The 25,606-nt window shown below is 41.0% G+C and overlaps 1 protein-coding gene and 1 long non-coding RNA gene across 2 annotated transcripts in view; one reads left to right on the plus strand and one right to left on the minus strand.

Moving 5' to 3' along the window:
• Positions 1–17,612, minus strand: part of LOC138923647 (uncharacterized) — a 34,020-nt gene extending 16,408 nt beyond the window's left edge. Inside the window, exon 1 of the long non-coding RNA XR_011437564.1 lies at positions 17,503–17,612. This is a non-coding gene — a long non-coding RNA (uncharacterized lncRNA). The remainder of the gene's footprint in view (positions 1–17,502) is intronic.
• The window catches only part of IGFBP7 (insulin like growth factor binding protein 7), a 67,821-nt gene that overhangs the window by 17,690 nt on the left and 24,525 nt on the right, over positions 1–25,606 (plus strand). The window lies entirely within an intron of this gene.

The following is a 25,606-nucleotide window of genomic DNA, read 5'->3' on the forward strand; positions in this document are numbered from 1 at the left end:
GAAAGCATGTGCATCCCTGCTGGAGTAGCCTGAAAATGTCTGCTGTGATGGCAGCCATCTGCACGAGATGTAAACAGTAAAAACTCAGTGAAATTTAGAGGTTTTGTCTTCAGTATTTTTTCACAGAAGGAAAAAACATCCCTTGCAACTCTGTTTGACTACAGTGAAATACACACACAGTTGATTCTCAGCATCTCTTTAAATACAAGTTCTGTGCTTAATATGAAACCATGGTGTGACCAATTGTTTCATCTCAGTTTGTGAGATGTGCTGTTAACTCTCTACCTCTCAGGGAGAGCCTGTGGCCTGCACCGCTTATTAAAACTGGAAAAGAATATACTTACAACATTTTACTGCACGTGTCCTTGGAGCTCTCCTTGGGTCCTTAAAGAGATTGGCAAAGCCTTGTTTCTGTTTTTCTCAAGTCCTTTAATCTCCAGCACATTCAGCAACAATAATCCTTTGTCAGGCAGTTATTCTTGCTTATATAGTAACTAAGCAGTGCTGAGAATATATTTATAAAATCTAGAAGCTACATGTGATTGTTCTGGCAGAATTTTTCCCATACTTGACCAGGAGATAGGAATACTAACAGTACCTTAAATCAATGTAGCACAGCACAGTTTGTAAGAATTGTCACGTACGTGCAGGTGTATGTCACCTTTTTAATCCTCACAGGAACCGTGTGGTATAAATATTATCCCCACATTATGAATTAGGGACCAAGATTCGCTGTGTTTGAGTGCCTAAGCAGAGACCTAATTAATGGGTATCGAGTGAAGCTGGAACAAGGATTTGGGTTGCACTGGCGTGTACAGGGCACACACGTACATGTGCCCATATTTAAAGTCACAGGAAGCCAAAAATTGAGTCTTGGAGCCTGTTAAACGTAAGAGATGTTCATTATAGTTCTTAATCTGTGGATTTCAGTTTCCATTCCTAAACATGTGTCTCCTTCATTGAATTTCATGTATTGTTAATATGCTACATTTCCACAATCTCCAATTACTTTGATTAGTACTGTTGTGTGGAAATGCATATTCTTGTGCTTGTTTTGTTAAACCATGTATGTGTTTTTGCAGAAAAATATCCAGAGAATCTAAGACTGTTGTTTTAATAAATGAAAATATCTTAAATCCCAGGTTTTAGCAGTGGTAGTTGTCTAGTATAGCATGATTAAATTATTCCTCAAATGCCCATGATTAACGTGGTTAATTAGAGGTGGTCCAGCTTCCAGAGCGCACACTGCCTGGATCTGTTAGCATTACTCAATAAAATAACCAAAGTGTTATTCAATTTTCTGAGGAAAATGCAAAATAAGTCAGAAAAGATAATCAGATAAATTGCTGCTTTCACATACGTTTTCTAAAAATAAAACCTATATCACTGAAGAGCATAAAAAGAACTTTGTGAAGAACAAATTAAATTTTTAATCAGTATGAGCAAAATTGAGTCCGGGGGGATTTCGTTGTCGTTTCGTGTGCGCGAGCCTACTCCTTTGCGTGTGCGTGTGTTTCATCTCTATGGAATGAGAAAGTGACCCGCTGAGAAGCCCTTAAAACCAACAGGGTATATCATAAGAACAAGAACGCCTAACTGTGGACACTGCCAAAAAAAGCAGGAAATAGTAGGTTTCTCATGGAAGCAGGACATTTATCTCAGACTCAAGAAACTCTTAGGCAAAGAGGTGAAGGAACGTTTCTCAGAAATTTTCTGAATCAGTCATGTAATTTAGTTTGTATGTAGTTTGCGTTATATTTTAGTTTATTTGCTAGCAGAACAAGGAGTCCAGGTCTTGGTATGGGTTTAACTGCTCAACAATGCCATGGAGGACCCAGGTTCTTTCTGTCTTTCTATTCTGTCATCCTTTGCAAGTTGGCTTTTGTCTTCATGCTTAATGGTCGCAAGAAGGTTGCTGCACCTCCCATCACTGAGTCTTAATTCAGGGTGGTCATATGTCCCATTTTATTAGGTAAGCAAGTTTCCTAGAAGCTCTCTTCTCAGCACATTTCTGCCTAATCTCATTGGCCAGAAATGAGTCACCTGGCTACCCCTAGCATCAAGAAAGACAGAAGGAGGGTAGCAATTAGGGCAGAGTCAGGTTACCTACAACGTCTGCCATAGCTGGGCGGCAGTTTCTCTTTTTATTTTTACATTTCAGAAACAGTTGCTGAAGGCAAATTTAAAGGATGACTGGAAGTTTAGTGTTTTAGAGTCCACAGACCCCATCACACTTCACTGAATAGTAATCAATTACTTTTGAAAACCAGATAATAAAATAGATCATGGCTGGGAAAAAAATAAGACAAGCTTTGTAGCAAAATATGTCATTCCCAAAATTCAGTGGGAAGAAGTCTTATCTAAAGGTACCAAAGATCTTCACAGAGACCATTTTGAAAGAAATGACATTTCACTTCTTAACAGCTTCCTTAACAGAAATGACAGCTAACAGATTTGAGGCTTCCTGCCTGATTTGCTTTAGTATGTGGAAAGACATCATTTGAAGTTAACTGAAATAACAAGAAAACTTTTTGTATCGTTTGTGGATAAGTGCTGTAAAAATGCTTAGGAAACAAGCATACTTTGATTTTCATAAATTGTATAAAGGTAAACTTCAGTTCATCCTCATGGCTGAGTATGGTGAATTTCTGATCGTCGTAATGTTCTTGTGCTTATTTAAATCATACGTATTACAGAAATTAATGTTTAGGAGCACATGGGATTCAAATCCCCACTCCCCCAGGGCAAGTTGGTCTTGGGCAAGTTACATAAGTTCTCTGAAGCTCGGTTTTGTCACACGTAAAGTGGGAGTGATGCTACCTACTCTGCAGGGTTGGTGATAGTACTAACCGTAGATGAGGCTCAAGCGCAGTGCCTGGCACACTGTCGGGGTTCAACGGTCTGCTCTTTGCCCTCATTAGTAGTAGTGCTCATGCTTCTGGAACAGCCCCAAAATGTCATACTATGGTACATTTACCTTTGTTCTTCCCTCTTTTCCTGTCTCTTTCTGCAAGGATATCTAGAAATGTGATTGAGAGCAGGGACAGAAAATGCATGGTCGGAGTGCTTTAGGGGATTGTATGGAGAAAACGGGGGCTATTCTTGCCCAAATTAGTCCACGCCTCTTTGTTTTTATATATTTATAATTTATACCCTGTCTTCCAATATGGGATGTCAGCATTTATATTACCACACTCTTCAAGTTTAATGATAGTGTTGTAAAAGAGACTAAATTTAGAAGAAGAGAGTCAGAATCCTGACTATACATTGATTAAATGTGTGATTGTGAGTAATTTACTTAATCTCTCGGGCGATTCCGTGTCCTCACCTGTACAATGGAGCTGGCAGGGCCTGTATTAAAGGGTTAGGGTTATGGGAAATAAATGAGGGTGATGGGTTTGAAAGCCCTTTGTAACTGTAAAGCCCTAAATGAATGCAAGATTTTATTCCCTTTGATTTCACCAATTATTATAGCAACAACTCTCAAATATGTCCAATTAGTTAACTACCTTGTGTACATCTGTGTCAAGTGTTTGCTTTTTAAATAGGCCACCCCATACACGCCTGGCCCACCCCTTCCCTTCAGATCACAAGCAAGTAGTACCCAGAGACTACTTATGTTACAATGTTAGCCTGAACCAAGCATAATGAGTAGAGAAATCTGCCACAACAAATTCGTACGTGGCAAAATATAAAGTACTTTAAAATCAGCATCGATTTGAGATAGTCTGTTCCTCTCCTGCCCTTCATTAGTTGGGTAATCAGGAGTTGGCAGTGTTCTCCCATCTAGAAGCTCATGTTGCATGTTGACCTGGAAAGGTGTTAGTCCAGGTAGTGATGGCAACTTTTATGTTAACCATCAATCACTTTAATGAGTACAAGAAAGCATCCTCTTACCCTGCCAAAAGATACAGGAATTAAGAATGACTCATTCATCAGCTAAATACGTGAGAATTTTCTGTATGTCAGGTGCTATCCTGTGCTGCGGGCATAGAACCAACTCCAGTTTCCGGGAGCTACAGTTTAATCATGGGGCTGTGGCAGCAGCAGAGTTTGTTGATCTCCATAGACCCACTAGAAGACTGGTTGCCAGGGGCTAGGAGAAAGAAGGATGAGGAGTTGTTATTGAATTTCCATTTTGCAAGATGAAGAGTTCTGGAGACGGGTTGCACGACAAGGGGAATGTACTTAACACTACTGAACTGGACACTTAAAAATAGTTAAGATGGTAAATTTTACGTTACGTGTATTTTACCATTATTTTTAAATATTAAAAAATAAAAGCAAAGCCACTAGATAGCAAAACCCAAACCCCGTGGGCAACATTTACTACACAAAAGGTAACAAGCTCTCCCCTCAAATCCCCAAATACAAGTGGATTGAAACAAACCACCTAGGCCACCCACAAGGCCGTGATATCAGCAGCTTTGTGGAAGGAAGCAGAGGGAAGTAATGAGTGGTGACAGACCTGATAATAGAAAATTTATCACAACCATGGCCAACAGGGACTCACTGGAAACTGTGGTGCGCCCAGTCCATTAATGGGTGAGGGACCCAGGGAAAGGTCTGAGGAGCTGGAAGAGTCCCAGGAACTCTCAAAACTGACCAACCAGGGCTGCCTTCCAGGACAGGGTCCCTCACCAAGGGGAAGCTTCTAGGAATCAAAATTGAGCAAGAAAGAGACAATAGAGATGAAGGAAAGGCCAGATAAAAGTGGGGATGGGATTTAACTCCTTGTGGTTTCAAAACAGCTCAACAATAACCAGAGAAAAAGAAGAGAGTCCTATCTTCTTGTGCATTCCACATTGTTACCAGAGAAGACTTTTCTAAGAAATGCTCTAGTAGATTTATTTGCAGGTCTCGTCAGCCAGAATTGGGTCACGTACCCATGTCTGAACTAGTCACTCTCAAGGAGAATGAGACACCCATGACTGGCAGATGCCTTCAGTCATAAATCACCCCATAATTATCAAAATTAACCTTCTCTTTGCACATGAGAGACTGAAGACCCAAACAAAAGTCTGGTTTGCCATCAAGGAAGAAGGGGCCTGCCTGTTGAGTATATAAACAGCAGTATTTGCAACAATTTGCTCTCTTAATTTGCTATCGCGCCCAGTTATGTTGTGGCTTCCAGTCTTCAAATATTGTCATCACACTAAGTCTATGGGAATTCTCCCATTAATTGCAATTGGTAGACATGTTACCACACATACAAAATAAGCCTTCAAGGGTGACATATATAGTTGTGTTTGAGCCTCTTTTCAAAATCTCCTCAATTCTCTTGGATAAATTGGATACATGCTCTATTATCATAGTATTAATTTAAATAAGTTTTATTGACTACTGAATATATCAAAGTAATCTTTGAATTGTGGTGGGATGTAGAATGAATAAATTATGATTTTGGGTCTTTAAGGTTCTTAAACTATAATAAGTATGAAGACAATCATCGTCATTTAAGCCTGTGACCTAATTTTATTGTCTAAGTAGAATCAGTCTCTGGAAGCATCGGATCTCTTGTCAAGTAATTCTAGGGAGCAACTCAGCACCAATTACATAAAAATAAAAAAACTTTCTAGGGCCAGCCCGGTGGCGCAGTGATTAAGTGAGCACGTTCCGCTTTGGCGGCCCCGGGTTCGCCGGCCCAGATCCTGGGTGCAGACCTGGCACCGCTTGGCAAGCCATGCTGTGGTAGGCATCTCACATATAAAGTACAGGAAGATGGGCACGGATGTTAGCTCAGGGCCAGTCTTCCTCAACAATAAAAGGAGGATTGGCGACAGATGTTAGCTCAGGGCTAATCTTCCTCAAAAATAGAAAAAAAAATTTCTATTAAAAAAAAAGCTGGGGAGGGAAACCAAACAAGGAAATCACAGAAAGCAAGTCATCATCTTTATTTATTTTTGGGTTAATTAATTTTAGATATTTTAATAGCACATAAAATGGATGGTAAGATGTATTTATATTTTAATGTATAAAACACCTTAAAATAAATTCTAAAAAGAATTTGCATTTTATGTAATGCTTGTTGTACACAGTAGTGGCCAGAGTTCAGGGTCAAACAGTTTACCCTGCCTCACACATGCAAAACAAATTCAAGATGGATTAGAACTCCAAATGGAAGATAAAAATTTTTTTAGTAAAAAAGTCAAGATGGATTAAAGGAGTAATTACAAAAAAGTAAAATTAATAAAATAAAGCTATTCTGGTAACGCAGAATCTGTAAAGGACAAGCCTTACAGACTTAGTTACTTAAAAATCTTAAGTAATATTTATTTATTCATTCATTCATTCATTCGTTGTTTTAATTGAGAACATACTGTGTATCGGGTGCAGTTCTCGATGCTGAAGATACAGCAGTGTGCCAACAGCCTGTGTCACTGCTCTCAAAGAGCTTACATGCTAGGTGGCAGCCAGTAGCATACCTAAATGACTGTAAATGAAACTGAAAGACACTGATGGCATGGAGAAATTTTTTGCAAAATGTATGATAAAGAGTAACTATCTGCAATAAACAAGAGCTCATAGAAATTGGTAAACAAATAACCCAATAGGAAAATAAGCAAAAGTTATAAATAATGAATGAAAAGGAAAGCAACTACAAATGGCCAGTCAACGTGCGAAGAGTTACTCAACCTCACAAGTAGTCCTGAGAATGCAGTTTGAACAACCATGACATACAGTGTTTTCCCCTTCAGCTTGGCCTACTTTTTAAAAATTCCTAACTCCCACTGCTGGGAAACGTGTGAGGAAATGAGCATCCTCATGCGCTATTGCCAAGCCTAAAAATTCCTAACAACTTTTTTTGAAAGTAATCTAGGAGTGCCTGTTCAAATGAAACATTCTCATACTCTTTGACCTTGAAACCACATTTGTGGGAACCTATCCTACAGAAACAAAAGCACTAATGCATAAGGACATATGTATAAGAATATTTATTATATCATAGTTTGTATATAGAAAAAAATGGAAACATCCTGAGTGTTCTTAAAGAGGTACACCCATGTCATGGAACATTTTGCAGCTGTTGAAAAGAATGAATTTGACTTACTTGTATTGACTTAAGATCAATATATGATGTTTTGATTGTTCACTGACAAAAGACAACTTGTAGGGTAATAGGTGTGAGGTTTTTAATTAAAAAAAGAAAATGAGAAAAGTATATGTACATATAAACTGTTAATGTAGGTTATTAGGAGGTTAGGATTATCATGAGATTAAAGTAGACAATTTACTGCCTCTCTCTCTGTATTTGTATATTGATTGAATCGTTACAATGAGCATGGCCTTTTTTTTTTAACGTCATATGGAAAAACAGTTTAACATATTCCATGATGTTTGGGAGGCTGGAACTGTAATCAGCGGTGGAAGTTGCAGGAAGGCTGATTTAAAAGGTCATCTAAGGAAGAACTTCCTAACAGTAACAGTGATTCAGCAATGTGTTTGGGAACCGTGGATGAGAGTCCCTGTGAGTATTCAGGCAGAGAATCATAAGCTGCTGGAGAGAAGACTTTTGTAGCTAGTTTGAGTGCTGGACTCGACTCTAAGATTCCTTCCAACCCCAACAGTTTTCATAATAGCTTAGTAATATTACACAATAAGGCTTGTAATCATTTCTTATTAAAATTTTTATTATTGAGATATAATTGATGTATAACGTTGTATTAGTTTCAGGTGTACACCACAATGATTTGATGTTAGTGTATATTGCAAAATGATCACCAGAATAAGTCTAGTTAACATCCACCACCACACAGTTACAAATGTTTTCTTCTGATGAAAACCTTAAGATCTATTCTCTTAGCAACTTTCAAATATACAATACAGTGTTAACAACTGTGGTCACCATACTGTGCATTACATCCCTATAACTTATTTATTTTATAACTGAAGGTTGTACCTTTTGACCCTCTTATCCATTTCGCCCACCCACCACCTCCTGCCTCCAGCAGCCACCAATCTGTTCTCTGTATCTAGGAGTTCAGGTTTTTGTTTGTTGTTTGTATTAGATTCCACATATAAGTGAGATCATACAATATTTGCCTTCCTCTTTCTGACTTGTTTCACTTGGTGTAATATCCTCAAGGTCCATCCACATTGTTGCAAATGGCAAGATTTCCATCTTTTTAATGGCTGAATAATATTCTTTTGTATGTATGTGAAATATACATATTTCACAGAAATATGGCTCCTTTTGACCATATATGCCTGGATTTATTTCTGGGCTCTTTATTCTGTTCCATTGATCTATGTGTCTGTTTTTATACCAATACCATACTGTTTTGATAACTATAGCTTTGTAATAGAGTTTGAAATCAGGGAATGTGATGCCTCCAGCTTTGTTGTTCTTTCTCAAGATTGCTTTGGCTATTCAAGGTCTTTTGTGGTTCCGTGCAAATTTTAGGATTATTCATTCTATATCTGTGAATGCCATAGGAATTTTGATAGAGATTGCACTGAATCTGGATTGCTCTGGGTTGTATGGACCTTTCAGCAATATTAATTCTTTCAATCTATGAGCATAGAATATCTTTCCATTTATTCATGTCTTCTTCAGTTCTTTCATCAGTGTCTTATAGTTTTCAGTGTACAGGTCTTTCACCTCCTTGTTTAACTTTATTCTTAGGTATTTTATTCTTTTTGATGCAATTGTAAATGAGATTTTTTAAATTTTTCTTTCTGAAAGCTCATTATTAGTGTATAGAAACACAAGAAATTTTTATATATTGATTTTGTATCCTGCAACTTTACTGAATTCGTTGATTGATTCTGAAGTTTTTTGGTGGGTCTCTAGGATTTTCTCTATATAGTGTCATGTCCTGGGCAATAGTGATAGTTTTACTTCTTCCTTTCCAATTTGGATGCCTTTTATTTCTTGCCTAATGGCTCTGGCTAGGACTTCTAATACTATGTTGAATAAAAGTGGCAAGAGTGGGCATCCTTGTCTTGTTCCTGACCTTAGAGGAAGAGCTTTTAGCTTTTCACTGTTGAGTATGATGCTAGCTGTGGGCTGGTCATATATGACCTTTATTATGTTGCAGTATGTTCCCTTGCTTTTTTTTTTTTTTTTTGAGGAATTTTTTTTGTTTTGAGATTGGCATATGAGCTAACATTTGTTGTCAGTCTTCTTTTTTCTTCTTCTTCTTCTTCTCCCCAAAGCCCCCCAGTACATAGTTGTGTATTCTAGTTGTAGGTCCTTCTGGTTGTGTCGGATGCCGCCTCAGCATGGCCTGATGAGCAGTGCCATGTATGTGCTCAGGATCCGAACTGGCAAAACCCTGGGCCGCTGAAGCAGAGCGCGCTAACTTAACCACTTGGCCTCAGGGCCAGCCCCTGTACTCACTTTGCTGAGACTGTTCATCATAAATGAATGCTGATCAGCATGTACTTCTGTATTTTTTTAAAATACTAACAAAATAGTTTTTAAAAATACTGCCCTATTACAGTGTTGGTATTCCCCGTGTAACATGATAAAAGCTGCTGAAAGTGTGAAGGCATTTTCTTTCCCTTATTTTAATTGCCAACCATTTAATTAGATTTAAAATGTAGATTCATAGATCTAGAATGATTCTCAAGTGATATTTCATCTCCCTATTAACCGTCCCTGCCCACTTCCCTATATCATCCCAGTCTAGGAGATTTCAAACATGGCAGCTCCAGAGACGCTGGTCCCAGAAGAGCTCTCTCAGACCACAATTTGGGACCCACATTGGTCTAGAAAGGAAAATTCCGGAGTATCCTTTGCAAACTCAGGTTTACTCTCAGGAAAGTCTCTCTTATTGTGACTGATATCTTTGGGCTGAAGCTTATATCTATTTCCTCCACATCAGATATTAGAGACAAAGGATCAGAGACGATTCTTGGCCTCAAAAGGACCTCCTAGATGATTGCTTTAACCTTTTCATTTTACAGATGAAAATACTGAAGACCAAGCAGAATGTATAACCTGCCTGTGGTAAAAACTGGTACCAAAACCCACTTACCCTACCTGCCAGACAAGTGCACTTTCTGTTGCCCCATCACACTTTTCTCTCAGACACACACCAGCCTTATCTAGTTGGTTCTACATACTATGCCTTTCACCCATTGATACAAGATCCGTTAAAAGCATACAACTTATATAACTTCTGAAATATGAACTAATTTATCAACATCAAAGGCCCAGGAAGGCAAAGTGATTTCCCTTCCTACTCCAAAGTAGGAGTGTTTTAGAGCAAGAATAAAACTCTGAATGACCCCTCATTTTGTGCTGAGGACCTAGAACCTTTGCTTCTTCTTCTCTGGTTCCAGGCTCCATGCTGAGGCTTTGTTTTAAAATCAAGGCCCCACAGGATTAGGAACCAAGAGGAATTTTTTCCTATCTCTTCAAAACTGAAGCCCTGCCACCATCAGGTGGCTCAAGTTCTTTGCTCAGCTTCTGCTTGTGTTTGGGCTAAGTGAAAATCCCTGGGAGGTAATGGGTGCTTCCAGCACCAAATGGTGTCTGCTCAAGGTCCAAGCATTCCTCCTGGCCTGATAGGAGGGTCACACCACACACCAAGAAGGATGTGACTAATAAAAAATGTGACTTCAGAGTCTCTGCAAGTCCAGACAAGGTCTGATAAACATTTAAACAGAGGTCAAGAATGTTTTCCTTTCTGAGGGGAAACTATGTGGTCTGTGGTGTGAGTGGGAGGGGGTAGAGGAGAATAAATCTAAACATCAGCTTCCTCTTTTCATAATTCTTAAGCATTTTAGCAGCAGCCATTTTTAATAACCTGACAGGCTTTCATACTTAGAACCCATAACTGGATATAGGCCAAAAGAGAAGAGGGATGGAATCTGTGAAGATCAGGCAATTCCGAAATGATCACCTAGCAAGCTGGACATTGGGGCCAGTTTCCCTGGTTCCCATCCCTGAGGCTAGGAATGCTCCAAAAGGTATCCATTCAAGGCCCACCTTAAGTACTCCCGTTTGGATCCTTGCTTCCTGTGCTGACAAAACGGGGAAGCTCAGTAGAGGAAATGGGTGTTGACTTCCAGGGGAGGAAAGGTGAGGTGGACCAGATGGCACCTCTCAGCATCCTCAGTCCACTTGAGGAATTCCAGGAACATTGGCCAAGGACAGGGAGGAGAGACTGAAGAGCGGAACCAACATAGATATCCCCTTGGCAGGAGAAAGGAAAGCAACATAGTTTTTGTGATCCAGAGCACTCTCATTGGTAGTGCTGGTCCAGTTATGTCTTTGAGCACTTTCCTTCTCATTTGCTGTTTGGTTTGTCTTCTCTCATTTCCTGGATGGGTGTGCTCTGGGGGAAGGAGTAAGACTGATGTTCTCTCTGCTCAATTGTAAATAAAAAGTAAGAAAAATAAATATCACTCAGCAAACAACTTCTAAATGGAAGGAAGGGGAGTTCGGTATTGGAAGAAAAGATTTTGATGTTAACTTTAGTAAAACCCTTCATGTATCAACATTCTTTTGAACATGTCAGCCTCAGTTATGTCAGCCATTACCCCTGTGGCCAGGAGCACTCAGGACCAGTGCAGGTGGAACGCAGTAGTGTCAATTCTTCTCCTTTGAGAAGAGGAGGAGCAGGAGGAGAAATGATCTCGTCTTGAAATCATAAGTATTCCCATACTCAGTTAAGATATTTCTTGCTTTTCTGAGATAAAGTATTTTAATTTAAAAAGCTAGTCTTTAGAAAGCACGTTCACTTGTTTGTGGTTCGTTCATTCACGTAGTCATTCTTTCATTCATTCATTCAAGTGCCCACCAAGCCCTATAGTAGGCTCCGTAGGAATGGAAAGAGCCATGTCAATGGGCCGTTACTCAGAAAACTGGGAATCTTGGTCATGATGAAAGTTCTGGAGTTAAACTTACCCTAGAATCCTGGCCCTGCTACTGATAAGCTCTGGGACTCTGCAAGTCATTTAACCTCTCAGAGCCTCTGATTTCTCATCTGTAAAATGAGGCTAATAAGCATAACCACCTCAATGGATTCTTGTGAGAATTACCTGAAATAACATAAGGATGAGCCTACACTGTGCCTGGCATATAATAAGCTCAGCAAATGGTGCTGGAGGCAGTATTAAGGGTGGTGGTAATTTTCATTACTAACAATTATTATTATTAATGAGACCAATAGCACAAGAGTGATAGGGCAAAGCACGTCAGCGGGAGAGAGATTACTGGACTGGAGATAGCTGGGAAGATTTTTGAGAACTTGACTTGCTAGTTTTCTTTCCCTTGGGCTCTATTATTTTTTTTCAATCACATCTTAGTGGAGAAATTGGGAAATTCCTTTCCCTTTGCAATTCATTTTCTATTACATTCCAGAAGACTGAAGCTTTGATACAGAATTGAACTGAAGGCTGCACCCCAGCATTCGCATTGACCTTGGAGTGCCAGGGTAATTATTCTGTCAATTATTAGGCTTTTTAAAGTGTGCTTACCTTGAGGAACCTCTGCAAAAGGAGGACCGTGTTAATGTGTGACATGGAGATAAGCAGAGCTCGCTCTTTCTTTTTTCATGGCTGTTCAACTGGAAAACTGAAATGCTTATATTTGCATCTCATCGAGCTGGGTTGAGAGGTGGGGGAGAAAGGGCTTTCACTAATGAAATACACAGGGATGTGAATTTTAGCAACACAAGATGCAGTGAATCACCTGCAGTTTGTTTTTGTTTTAAGAAAAAAACGAAATCATAGGACAATGTAATACCTTGCTTGAAGAAGTGATGGTCTTTAGCAAAGAGGAATACTGAGTTGAGCCAAGTAGCTGTGCGCCTCTCTGGGAGATGGAATGATCCCTACTTGTATGGGTAGCAAGGATATTTTTCTCACCCTAAATAAAAGGCATTAATCATCAGGGCTGGAGAACAACATTTGGGACAAGAAGAAATGAGCAACTGCGGCAGGAGGCAATGAGTTGAGCCAGGAAGATCAGTGACCCTGTGGAGCCTGCTCTGCCCAGGTGGCGCCTCTGAGGCCTGGGGGGTGGAGGTGGAGCTGGTCCTCTGGAGTCCTAACAGCTTCCTTGGGAACTTTCTGTTGTTAGAGCAACCTCCGAGTCATTATCCAAGTGCATTTCTGAAATACCTGACTGTGCTCAGGGCTCTGTAAACTGTGGATTAGCCAGCCCTCCATGCACCCAGTCCGCATTATGAACAAAGATCAAAGGAACATGGTAGAGCCAATTTTTTTTAAAACCCTAACCCCACAAGTGAATGCAAAATGCATGTTTATATCACTGGCCCACCAAGGGTAAGGGTGTTTTGTGGGAAAACAGGGAGAGAAATTGATAATTAGGAATGGAGGGTATGGAATTTAGAGCCAGAAGAACTGTGTTGAAGACTGAGAAAAGGAGATTGGAAGCAGACCCTGAATCTTTTACCATTTTTCCATCAGCTACAACAAGTAGTTTACTTGTGTGTTTGTTAATGGATTTGTTGAGGCAGAATTTTAGGTTACCTGTAAGGTAATATGAGATGGTGGTTAGGAGCCTGGGTTCTATAACCAAATTGCCTAGTTTTGAATCCAGCTCTACCATTGATGAGCTTTGTGACTTTGGGCAAATTACTCAACCCTTCTGTGCCTCAGTTTTCTCCTCTATAAGATGGGAGACAGCCCCAACCTCACATGGTTGTTGAGAGGGTTAAATCAGTTACGCATCAGAATGCCCATAGCAGGCAGTCAATGAATAGGTATTGCTGGTTTTCTTCCTAATGGCCACTGGTGAGGTGGTGGTGTCAGGAGTGAGCTGAGGAGAGAAAAAGTAACATGGAATCATAGAGGATGGTGGTTGGAAGGAACTATGAAAGTCACTTAGTTCAGCCTCCTCCTTAACCAGGAAAACAAATCCTGTCACATTTTAAAATAGTTATTTGGAAATCATAAATAACAGTGGCCATTTATTGAGTGCTCCCTGTGTGCCAGACAGCATGGGAAGTCCTGCGCAGGTATCACAACAATCCCATGAGGCCCAGGTACTCTTACTACCCTATTTCATGAGTGAGAAAACTGAGGCTCAAATGTTAAGTAACTTACCCAAGATCACCTGGATTAGAACCTAGGTCTGTCTGAATCCAGAGATTGTGTTAGCAACACAGCAATTCCTTTTCCTTTGCATTCAATTTTCTATTACATTCCTGAAGACTGAAGCTGTCGTACAGAATTCCACTGAAGGCTACATGTCAGCATTTGCATTGGACTTGGAGAACCAGGGTAATTGTTCTGTCAATTATTTGGCTTTTTAAAGTGTGCTTGCCTTGGAGAACCTCTGCAAAGGGAGGACTGATTTGTTGTGTTCTGTGGTCTCATAGAAGCAGGTATTTAATATCCATGCTGTGTTTCTTCTGTATAAATCCAGGGCACCATATTTTGAAAAATATTTTAATTCTCTTAATCTTGAATAAATCATTTCCCAACGCTAGTGAAGTAAGCTGTTTAAAAGACATGATAATATTAAGGAATGAAAAAATTTCCTTTGGAATCATTGCATCTTTTGATTGAATTTGATTGAAATTGTGAATAAAATGAAGCCTTCATCCCTGACAACTCTCAGCTGTCGCTCATATACACACAATTGCATTTTAAGGAGGTCTGTTTATTGTTGGACATCTTCAACTGCTGACAAACACTTTGTTACCTTGACCTTAAATATGGACTGCGTCTTTGATCTTAGCACTTCCTTCTGGAGTAATTAAAATCAGGACTTCTCATTCCCTAACATGGCATCCCTTCCGATGTTAGAAGATATTTAACAGGTAGTTCACCATCCTAGGCTTCTCTTCTTTAAGCTAAACACCCACATCACCTTCTCTGTTGCTTTTCAGACCCCACACCATCCTTAGATGGCTCAGTTCCACTCTTAACTTCTTGAACAGGACCCAGGGCTGCAGGACTGGTCAGATCACTACAGACCACACTGGAGCCATAGGTGCACATGAATGCAGACCAAGACGACTGGCCTCTAGACTCTTGGCCTCAATGATGTCAAGGTGGCCTCCATGGTTAAATAATGAAGGCAGAGTGATAAGCGGGAGCCAAGGGAAGAACTTCCCAGAACTGTTTGAGAGTGGTCCATAAAAGAGGCTTTGCATCATTGCTATAGTTTGTATTTCAAGTGAGTGTTCCGCGTTATATTGGTTCTAACAAAGAAATCCTTAGTTTTCAAGATTTTTATGGACTGTTCCTAAATTCTCAGGCACAAGTTCTAAAAATGAAGAGATGTTCCTTCTTTTCGTGATAGGGGACACTGTAGCTCTGTGTATCGCAGACCCATGTTCCAAACAGGCAAAGATGCGTGGAAAGGGAGAGATCTGAAGTCAGATGTTGAGATATTCAGGCAGCTCCTGTATGATCTAACCACCATCCTGCTCTGCTTTACGTCCGCCCTTTTTCTCAGATTGAAATGACTAGACTTAATTTTTCTACTTGTCAAATTCTCTTTAGCTTTTTAGTTGCTGTGTTGAACTCTTCTTTCCCTTAAAGGCATTTGGTTATTATTTATTTTTAATGTTTTCGCTTCACTGAAGCTTAGTGTGCTTTTTATGGTTTTATAGTTACCTTGCAGAAATCTCATTAGAAAAGCACTTTAATATATTACTTGGCAACCAGACATCTGACATGTTCTAGTTCATTAGTTAGGAAACCTCCCCAAGCTCTGAGGAATGGACATTCCTCTGTGGACAGGGAAGCTTTGATCCTTTCTGCAGGGGCCAGGATTTATTTTAATGCCCTTAGGGAGTAGGGGAAGAGGTACCCTAAACCTGGCAAAATAGAAATGACACTGATTAAGAAAACAATGAAATATTATTGAAAAAAGATATGCTCTTCAGTTATAAGTCCTTTGAAGACAGAGCCCGTTTTAGGAAAATGGGTCTCTTTTCGTGGGCAACAGGCTAGTTAAGCAGCCTCATACCAGATCACAGGTTACATTGAAGTGATCCTAATGAGGAGAGACTTTTCAAAGCTGTATTCATTTTACCATGAATAAATAGATTCAAGTCTTATTCGTGGATTTTTAATTTTCAACTTTGAATTTGCAAACTATCAAATTCCTTCAAAGCTATGGTGTGCAGAAAAGGCTCTGAGTAACAGGATTGCTTATTTTTAAAGTCAGATGCCCTTCAGCAAAGCACTAGGCTTTGAAATGTGATCAGTCAAGGGTCCGGTAGGCATGGATTTCCCCACATGACACTGTTTCTTGTTGAATGCCAACCAGATTTAATATCCCTCAGACAAAAATGCTACCCGAGGGCTTCTGGTACATTCAAAGTAGATAATGCTGTATTGTTTTAACACAGATTATACCAAATGAAGTACAATTTAAGTTCCTGAAGCATGACAGTACTTGGGTGCTGGTGACTTTTTTAACTTCAGGAGCTGTATTTTTTTTCTTTTAATTGAAAGACTTAAAGGAAGCCAGCTGCCTGAAAAAGTGTTTAAAAAGAGGGCTCAGCTATTGGAATGGTATAAATAGAGGGCAGAAAGCGAGGGGTACTATGAGAGAAGGGCCTTCCTGCAACTTCAAGAGAGAAAGGAAAAGGAACGGAGAGCTTTGGCAGCAGTGACTTAGCCCCTGAGGGGAGGCTGGAAAGTCAACGTCCTGGGGAGCAAGAGAGAGGAAGAGCGAAGGCTGTAGCACTTCCAGACTTGCCTGAATGAGAAGCAGAACCCACATGCCAGTCACCGCTCACCTTTATCTTTTAACACCTTCATAGGCAGGTAGGAGAGCGGAAGGAAGGGAAGGGCAGAAACAGTAAAATGGTTTTGTTGTGGGTTGGAGATGCATTTTCCAAAGAGGAAGGCAAGGCAGGTGTGGGCATACCAGGACAGCAGCGGGCTGTGTAAGCTGCTGGCCTCAGGCAGGTTACTAAGTCCTTCCCCCAGCTCTACCCCATTTCCTCACCTCTGTGGAATAAGGGTCGTTCGCTATGGCTCCCAATCACTTCCGCAGACTGTGCTGAGGGTCCAGGGAGATAGCACACTTTATAAAGTTCTCCACAGATGGGCAGTGATGGTGGGGGAAGGTGGAGGTGGTGGTGCTGATTGTGGTGTTGGTATCTGGATTGACTTATAGCCGGGCCAGTTTTTGTGTAGTCATGGAAGTTTATGGGGCTACCCAAAAAGGCCCATCCTAGTCTGACCCTCATGATCCGGAGACCCTAGCAACTCCGAGCAGTTCTGGGGCATTCTTGATAGGCACCTCCCTTCCCCCAGCCAGGCTTCCCAATCCTCAGAGAAAAGTTGTTCAAGACAAGCGCTCCTAAGCAGACTCAAAGTTTGGAGAGCCAATATGGACCTGCCTCCCTGAGTACCCTGCACGTGATGTCCTCCATGTCAAGTATGCCACAGTACCAGCATGGCTCCCCTAGACCCGTTATGCTGCTGAAGGCCATCCTCCTCTGCTCGGCTGACCACTGGGACTGTGGGCCAGGAGCCTGGAGGCAGAGCATGTCCTGTTAGAGGATCCCCCCTGTGGAGTGATCACCCCGGAAAAACAAAAGGAGGCAGTCTTACCTTGTATGTGTTGGAACTGGCCAGTGTTGGAGATCTGGGGTTGCTTAGTCTAAGCCTGAGTGAGTGATCAAGAACTGGGTACAGTGCCAGACTGAAAGCAAACACTTATTTATCAGCACAGACGAAGGGAGGAAATAGGCATGCTGGATGTGAGAGCCCCAGATAGGCCTCCTACTGCCTGACCCTTCTCTCCTGACGCATGCAGAACACTCCTGATTTGATGAGACATGAATGTACTTAGTGACGGCGTGGAATGAAGTGTTTGACTAGAAGAGGCTTGCCAAAGGCTGTAGCAGGAGGAGCATTCTTTGTAAATTCCAAGCTGGTGTTTCACACCCGAGATATATCAAAAACGGTGCCTTTAGCAGGACGCAGAGTTGTGTGTTATTGGGCATCACTTTGGGCCAAAATATACTTGTGCTGCACCTTGTACCAGTTCCCATACTTCTTCTATCTGAGCTTCACCACTGCCATATGCATATGAATCCTGCGGTCTTCGTTAACCTGGTGGGCCAAGTGTGTTCACAGAAGAGGAAATAGGAAGTAGTGTAAAATGAACACGTGAAGAAAGCCCATCTGCAGATAAATTGGCCTTTGTAATTAGCAGTTTTATTTCGGTATTTTATTTAATATATTGAAGTGCGTGTGCTATACCATTCAACGTTGATCCACAAGATTGATCACATTTCTTTTTCAGGATTAACCAGTCTTTTTTTTTTTTTAAAGTTGGCACCTGAGCTAACATCTGTTGCCAATCTTCTTTTTTTTTTTCTTTCTTCTCCCCAAAGCCCCCCAGTACGTAGTTGTATATTCTAGTTGTAGGTCATTCTGGCTCTGCTATGCGGGATGCTGCCTCAGCACGGCCTGATGAGCAGTACTAGGTCTGTACCCAGGATCCAAACCGGTGAAACCCTGGGCCGCCGAAGTGGAGCAGGCAAACTTAACCACTCGGCCACAGGACCGGCCCCAGATTAACCAGTCTTAACCAAATAGAACATTTTTCTGAGGCCCTTCCTGTGTTCATTGCTCATTAACATGCCCCCCAATTTGTGAACTGACTTGAATTGTCTAAGACATCCATAAGAGAAACAAAGGTGTTCTTATTTAAGCTTTTGGTTTTACATTTTCCATGTTTTGATTTGAGAATGATTATAGCCTCAGAGAGGTTCAGGCCTGCAGTGAAAAGACTGAGAACTTTCCATCATTATAAACGTGGCCTGGGGCGTCCTCCTCATTTGACTAGAGCATAATGCAGAGGAGTGATTTGGCGCTGACTTCTTCCTCCCACAAACTAATCTTTTTAAATGGTTTGCACTTTTTTCTGTTCCCAAAGGGATTTGTTGAATGTGATTTTTAGTGGGAATTGGGCTTTTCCCGATTTGTTAACCATAATGGAACTGCAGAGATAAACAGAATCTGTGTTAGGACAATAAGACATCAGACTTTTGGGGGGGTTGAGCAGGAGGGCAGGATAGAGGAAACAGAAAAAGCTCTGTCAAACGTGAAATGAATATTTCTTTAGTTTTCATTTTTATTTAAACCAACCTCCTCTTTGTAAAATGAGTTGCTTAATAAGACAATGATATACAGTGAGTCTGGTCAACATTTTGAGGGAAAAATGTCTCATTCTGGGAGGACTTTAGAAGAAAGAAAGACTTACCTAAGGTTCCCATCTAAAGAGAACTAAATCTCTTTAATCTAAGGAGAACTCCCAGTGCCAAAGGGCTCCTGATGGAGGAACTTGCACTTGTGTTTTGTTTCGAGGGACCGTAAACAACCTAGATTGATAGAAATCTGAATAATTGAAGACGTTTGCTTCCTGCCCCACTTCTCTCTGGTTATTTGCTGTCTTTATTCTCTTCTCCTGCCTTTAGTCCCACAGATGACCCAGGAGACAGATGGTCATTCGGGCTTTTGAGTTTCCTTACTGTGCAAGTCAGTGTCTCTTGATGGTAATATTCTGTCTTGAAACAATACAAGGGGAGGATATAACGTCTCCTTCATCCTGACTCCTGGGAGCATACCTCCAGGGAGGCCTGAGAGCGGTAGACCTGGTGGCAGCCAGCCCAGTAGCTCCGTCATCCACCTTGAACCCTCCCTCCTGTCTGGGCAGGGGGCTCAGACCGTTTCTCTGGTCTTGGCCAGAAAAGCTCCATTAGAACTTAGGCTTTTCTCTCATGTCCTTCAGAAAGATTCTGCACCCAAGAGCAGCAATTGAAAAGCTTCACAGGATTAGCTTTTAATGTAAAAAAAAAAAAAAAAAAAAGTAGCAAGTTGAGGAATGACTGAAGAGAAAGCATACTCCAGCTGTCAGTCAACTTGAGAGCATTAGTGTGTGTTCTGAATTTAATCATAATTTGCCCTTTCTCCTTGTCCTTATAGTATCCAAAGTTTCCTTTCGCTTCCCTCTGTGCCTTCCGCTAATCCCATTCCTCGTTTACCACGTGGCAATGATAATGATGTGTATGCACCTTGAAAATTCAACCCTGCCTGTGCCATTTCCCCTCTTTTGATATTTTCTTTCCTTCTTTCTGCAGAAAATGATATAACAGGATCTTGCCATCTATATGTTCTTCATTTCTTACCCCACTCATGTATTAATAAATAGAAAGTATCTCAGTCTTCTTTATCTTTCTCTGCCTTTACCGGTGTAATGCTGGGCCCTTCTTATCTGTGCATTAGCTCATTGCTTATCTGAGTCTTCACTGGCTTCGGTTTTGCCCTGTTCTCTTGGGTATTCTGTCTTAGAGGTGTTAGCTGTGGGGAGAATTAGATGGTAAAATGGTGACATCAGTCTTTTGGTTGGATTTTAGCTTTTCAAATGCTCAGGTGTTTTTTTTTAAGCTCCCTTCTTTTGAAACCTCAGCCTATCTCCAGGTCAGTGATTCTCAACCTTCTTCGAATTACAGCATCCTTATGTTCGGTTTCTTTGACATCCTACCTCCTTCTCTAACCTGCTGATCTTCCAGGAAGAAAAGAGCAACATTTTTGTTTTTTAATGTAAAAACAAATGAAAGGTCTTTCAGTTTTGAGGGGTTTAGGGGATGGTATGACGCTCAGTGGTGTGTTGGAGAAGTTCTGGAGTGTTGCAAAAAGGGAATCGCTGCTGTGAATTTTGGAATACGGTTATTTTAATCCCACTATTTCCTTTTTTTTTATTATTGTGGTAGAAAACACATAACTTGGAATTTATCCTCTCAACACATTTTTCAGTGTACGGTACAGTGTCGTTAACTCTGCGCACATTGCCCTACAGCAGATCTCTGGAGCTTTTCGTCTTGCAGGATTGAAACTCTGTGATCGTTGAGTAGCAACTCCCCATTTCTCCCTCCCCCAGCCCCCGGCAACCACCATTCTACTTCCTGCTTCTGTGCGTTTGACTACTCTAGGTACCTCATGTAAGTGGAATCATACAGTATTTGTCCTTCAGTGACTGGCTTATTTCACTTAGCGTAATGTCCTCAAAGTTCATCCATGTTGTCGTAGATGGCAGGCTAATCTCACTCACTATTTCTGAAAGTGTGACTACAAGACTCTTAAGAAAAAAAGTCCCTCATATCTTCTGTGGGCCGTTTAAGGTTATAAACGCTCCCAGTTAAGGCTTATGTTTTGGGGATCCTGGGGAGGTAGAAGTTCCAATTTTTTTTTGTATAATGATGAAGTAACATAAAAAGATTCTAGGATAGTAGGTGCATGTTAGAATAGTCCTTGAAAATGTGTATTATCATCATTGCATTCATCTCCTTGGGACTGAGCCATAATGGCCCCAAGTTAATAAATGTCCATCCAAGAAGAGTCTGTATAAACACAGCGTTTTTTACCCTAACCCTCGGGGAGAGGACTTTATGACAAAACCAAAACAAACAAAAAGCTCATTCTCCATGAAGAGATTATGATTAATGAAGGGACAACTCTAGTTGATGGTAAAGAAAGTTCAAAGATTTATTAGTTAGTTATTGCTATATGATAAATTACTCCAAAACTTAGCAGCCTAAAACAACAATGAATATTTATTATCTCATGCAGTTTCTGTGGGTTAGAAATGTGTGACTGGCTTATCTAGGTAGTTCTGGCTTGGGATCTCTCGTGAGGTTGCAGTCAAGATGTTAGTGGGAACTGCAGTCATTTGAGGGCCTGACTGGGGTTGGAGGAGCTGTTTCCATATTGGCTCACTCATATGGCTGTTGTCATGAGGACTTAATTCCTCTCACATGGACCTCTCCATTGCACTGCCTGAGCATCCTAATAACATGGCAACTGCCTGCTCCTAGAGCAGGTCATCCAAGAAAAAGCAAGAAGGATGCTGCAGTGCCTTTAATGACCTGGCCTCAGAAGTCACACATTGTCTCTTCTGCCACATTCTATTTATTAGAAGGAAGTCAGCCCACACTCAAGGGAAGCAGAATTAGGCTCTACCAAAAAGAGGGGATTTGATAAGGGGATGGAAGACCCATGCAGCAGAAGGGATGAACAAGACCTGGACCAGATACTCTAGTGTTGCTGGGAGACAAAGAGAAAGTGGACATAAACTCACATCTATTCTTGGCATGGGGGCTGAAGCGGGGGGAGGGAGGACGCCAGGGGGACAACACCAGAGAAGTGATACAGGTAAAGACATGACTTTGACCAGCAAACAAGGGTGGATGCTCCAGGCCAGCCTAGGAGCTTTGCACTCCTGATGGGAGGAAGTACTTTTTAACACAGACTTTCCTTTGCTGTTGCTGAAATTGAACAGTGCCCTCTTCTGCACTAGAGCTACTCCTTCAGCTCAGCAAGGGGCTGGCTCAAAACCCAGACTCCACATGGGAGGAGGCCTAACATCTTGGTGCTGTTTTCCTCTGGAGTTACCCCTTTGAATGTTTTCATCTGTTGGCATTTCCAGAACTCCATGCCATGAGAGAGATCCCTTTTCTGTTTTCACTATGGAGTTAGCTTCCAGGAATGGCCTCTGTGTTTTCTCCAAAGCCTCGTTCCAAAACTGAACTTGTGTTTACTTCCTAAATTGCACTCCTAACCTCCGTAGACTGAGTTTATTTGTCTTGATGGATGAATCTGAGTCTCAAACTCGTCTCTTTAGCTCCAGCTCTCTTGGCAGAGAACACAGGAAGATAATTTTTGCTTATGTGTATGTTTGGGGAGGATTTTTTTCTTTGTTTTTCTGCCTCAGCCATAGCCCTTGGGCGAGCCGGCACCTGGACCATGACAAGCCTCCGTGCGTGGGCTGAGGTCGTTCAGGGAGTTCTGCCCAGTATCATTCATGATGTTCCCAAATTTCAGAGCAGTCTCCAGTTTTCCAAATCCAAAGCTTAGGGGAATTGGGGGAAGTACTTTCCTGGAGGCAGCCTTATCTTGTTTGTTTATCTTCCATTCATGCGAATTAGAAATACTCCCACAACTAAACTGTGGGCTGCCCATCTGCCTGGGAAGTGTAGCTGTGGATGCTTCATGGCCCTGTGCCTTTCTAACCTCTCAGTTTCACACTGTTTAAATGGTAGCCAACTGATTGAGAACAGATAATGATTTTTCTGTGTTACTGATAAAGTGCAAGGAGATGAATTCATATAGTTCGAGTTCTTTTCTGCCAGCATCCAGGAGTGATCTTAGGCAAATGTTTACCATCCCCCCAAGCCTCATCTGTAAAATGAGGATTTGGATAAAATGGATCTTAGAGTCCTTCTAAATCTGAAGTTCATTGACTATATGATAATTTAAGATTATGAAAGTATTAATAGGGAAGGATTCATTTACCACAAGAGGAGAATCTCAATACTGTCTCCTGTCACAATCTCTCTAGAAAGGGCCTGGTCCTCAGCTGGAGGCTTCCCTCTACGTGTGGAATCAGCAATTCTCCCTTCATGTTTGGAAACAGATTTTTAAGTTGACCGTTTTCACTTAAATCCTCATATAAATGTTTTTAACATCTTTGGGTAACTGGGGCTTAGGCTTTGCTGGTTTGCTTTTAAATCAGTCTTTTCCGATACGTTGTTATTGCTTGTCAACATGGACTCACACTTTTGTGTTTTTAAGTAGTTGCCCCAAACTTCACTCTGGTTCTCCCAGAAACTTTGACCCATAACTCCCAATTTTTAAATCTTATAAGTTGACTAATAAGGCAGCATTTTGCTCTAGAGTAGGTCTTTATCTTTTGTCTCTTGAGTTTTATCTAAATTTTTAAATGGAATTGCTACTTTTTTTATGCTTTTTTTTCCCTTAAAGATTGGGGCCTGAGCTAACAACTGTTGCCAATCTTCTTTTTTTTTTTTTTCTTCTCTGCTTTATTTTCCTCCCCAAATCCCCCCGGTACATAGTTGTATATCTTAGTTGTGGGTCCTTCTAGTTGTGGCATGTGGGATGTCGCCTCAACGTGGCCTGACAAGCCGTGCCATGTCCGCGCTCAGGATCCGAACCAGTGAAACCCCAGGCCGCTGAAGCGAAGCGCACGAATTTAACCACATGGCCAAAGGGCCAGCCCCAATATACATTTTTAACATATGATCTACATAAGTACAAGTGTAAAAGTACAGAATCAGCAACTCTGACCATTTACTGCTCTAGTTGAGTAGCTAAGTCAGGAACATAAGAAGAGCACACCTAAACATTGACCTGTTTGTACCTGTGAACAGCTGAGGACCAGTTTTTAAATAGGCCGCAGTTAATCAAAGTCTCTGCACTTTAACCTTTCCCAAATGGTAAACCAGGCCTTTGTACAAACTCTGAAATAAAAGTAGTTATAGCGAGCGAGCCCCGCAAAGTCTTTTTTATAATCAACAACAAAGCGAGCCAGTTTCTTGGAATGTTTCCTAAACTCTTGCTATTTGAACCTTCTTGTGAAAATACTAAACCTGGTGGATATTTTGGTAGTGGCACTGGTTCACTCAGCTACTCAGCAGTTTGTTGATCATCTACGCAGTGATAGGCATCGGGACACAGAAAAGAACCAGAGAGAATAAATTGGTGGGTCCTTACCAGCATTGAGCCCACAGTCCAGTGGGGCATGCAGACACAGTTACAATGCATTGTGAAAGTGCTGTGATAAACGTAAATGTAGAGAGCCATATAAGAACCGAGAAGGAGGCCCTCATTCTAAATGGAGGGGTGGCTAAGGGATAAGGAGATAACTAAAGATAACTAAGATAACTAAACTGAGACCTAAAGGATATCTAGGAGTTAACCAGGCAAAGGTGGGGAGGAATGGGAAATGGGGGGAATGTTCCAGAAAAAGGAAGGGGATGTGCAAAGGCTAGGGGCTAGGGAGAGCAGGATGCATTTGAGGAACACAAGAAGTTCATTGTGGCTGGAGCTCAGAGTTCACATGGCAAGAAATGAGGCTGAGAAGATACTCAGGGCCATCTTATTTATTCTGGATTTTATAGTAAATGTATTCATTTAGGACCCTTATCTCCTTTCTGGCAGCTGAAAAATTTTTCTTGAGATAAAAATGTATCTAAAACATCTAATCCCAGAGAGAAAACATTTTCACGAATACAAGGATTGCATGACTTTGCCCAGGAATGTTTACTACGTGTTAACGTTGACTTTTCAAGTTCTCATAGGATTCCTGCCCGTATAAGGTACTTTCTAAAAATACGGCGTCTTCCTAATGATTTTCAAGACAAAACATGAAGGATATTTTCAAATACTGATTTTCACATTAAACATTCATTGAAACCATTAAAATCCAGTAAAAAAGGCTAGAGTTCTCGCATTGTTTTATTCTAAGATGGGAGTAGGCCCCCAGCCATGTGGTCACAGTAGGGTTAACATCTGCCCAGTGTTCAGTATAAGGAGGATAATTCTCGCCCATTTGGGGTTGCAAGTCCAGACTACTTACCAGGAACCAGTTAGATAACACCTCTGTTGTGTTTCAGGCCAGAGTGTGAATGGTGAGCCATGACTTCTATTTATGATTCTGGCAATTGTGTGACCTTTTCTCTAAAATATATTAATGTCTTTATTCTCTTGCTTTTCTTTTCGTCGTGATAACTTGTAGACATAACTAATCTCCTTGGCTTGACATTGAAAACCTCTGCAATCTAGTCTAGCCTCCACTTCTCAAAATTTCTTCTCCTTCTTTCCAAACATCTCACCCCACAACAAAACAAAG

This window comes from Equus caballus, chromosome 3 (assembly GCF_041296265.1).
Source record: "Equus caballus isolate H_3958 breed thoroughbred chromosome 3, TB-T2T, whole genome shotgun sequence".
In the NCBI taxonomy this organism is placed as follows: Eukaryota; Metazoa; Chordata; class Mammalia; order Perissodactyla; family Equidae; genus Equus; species Equus caballus.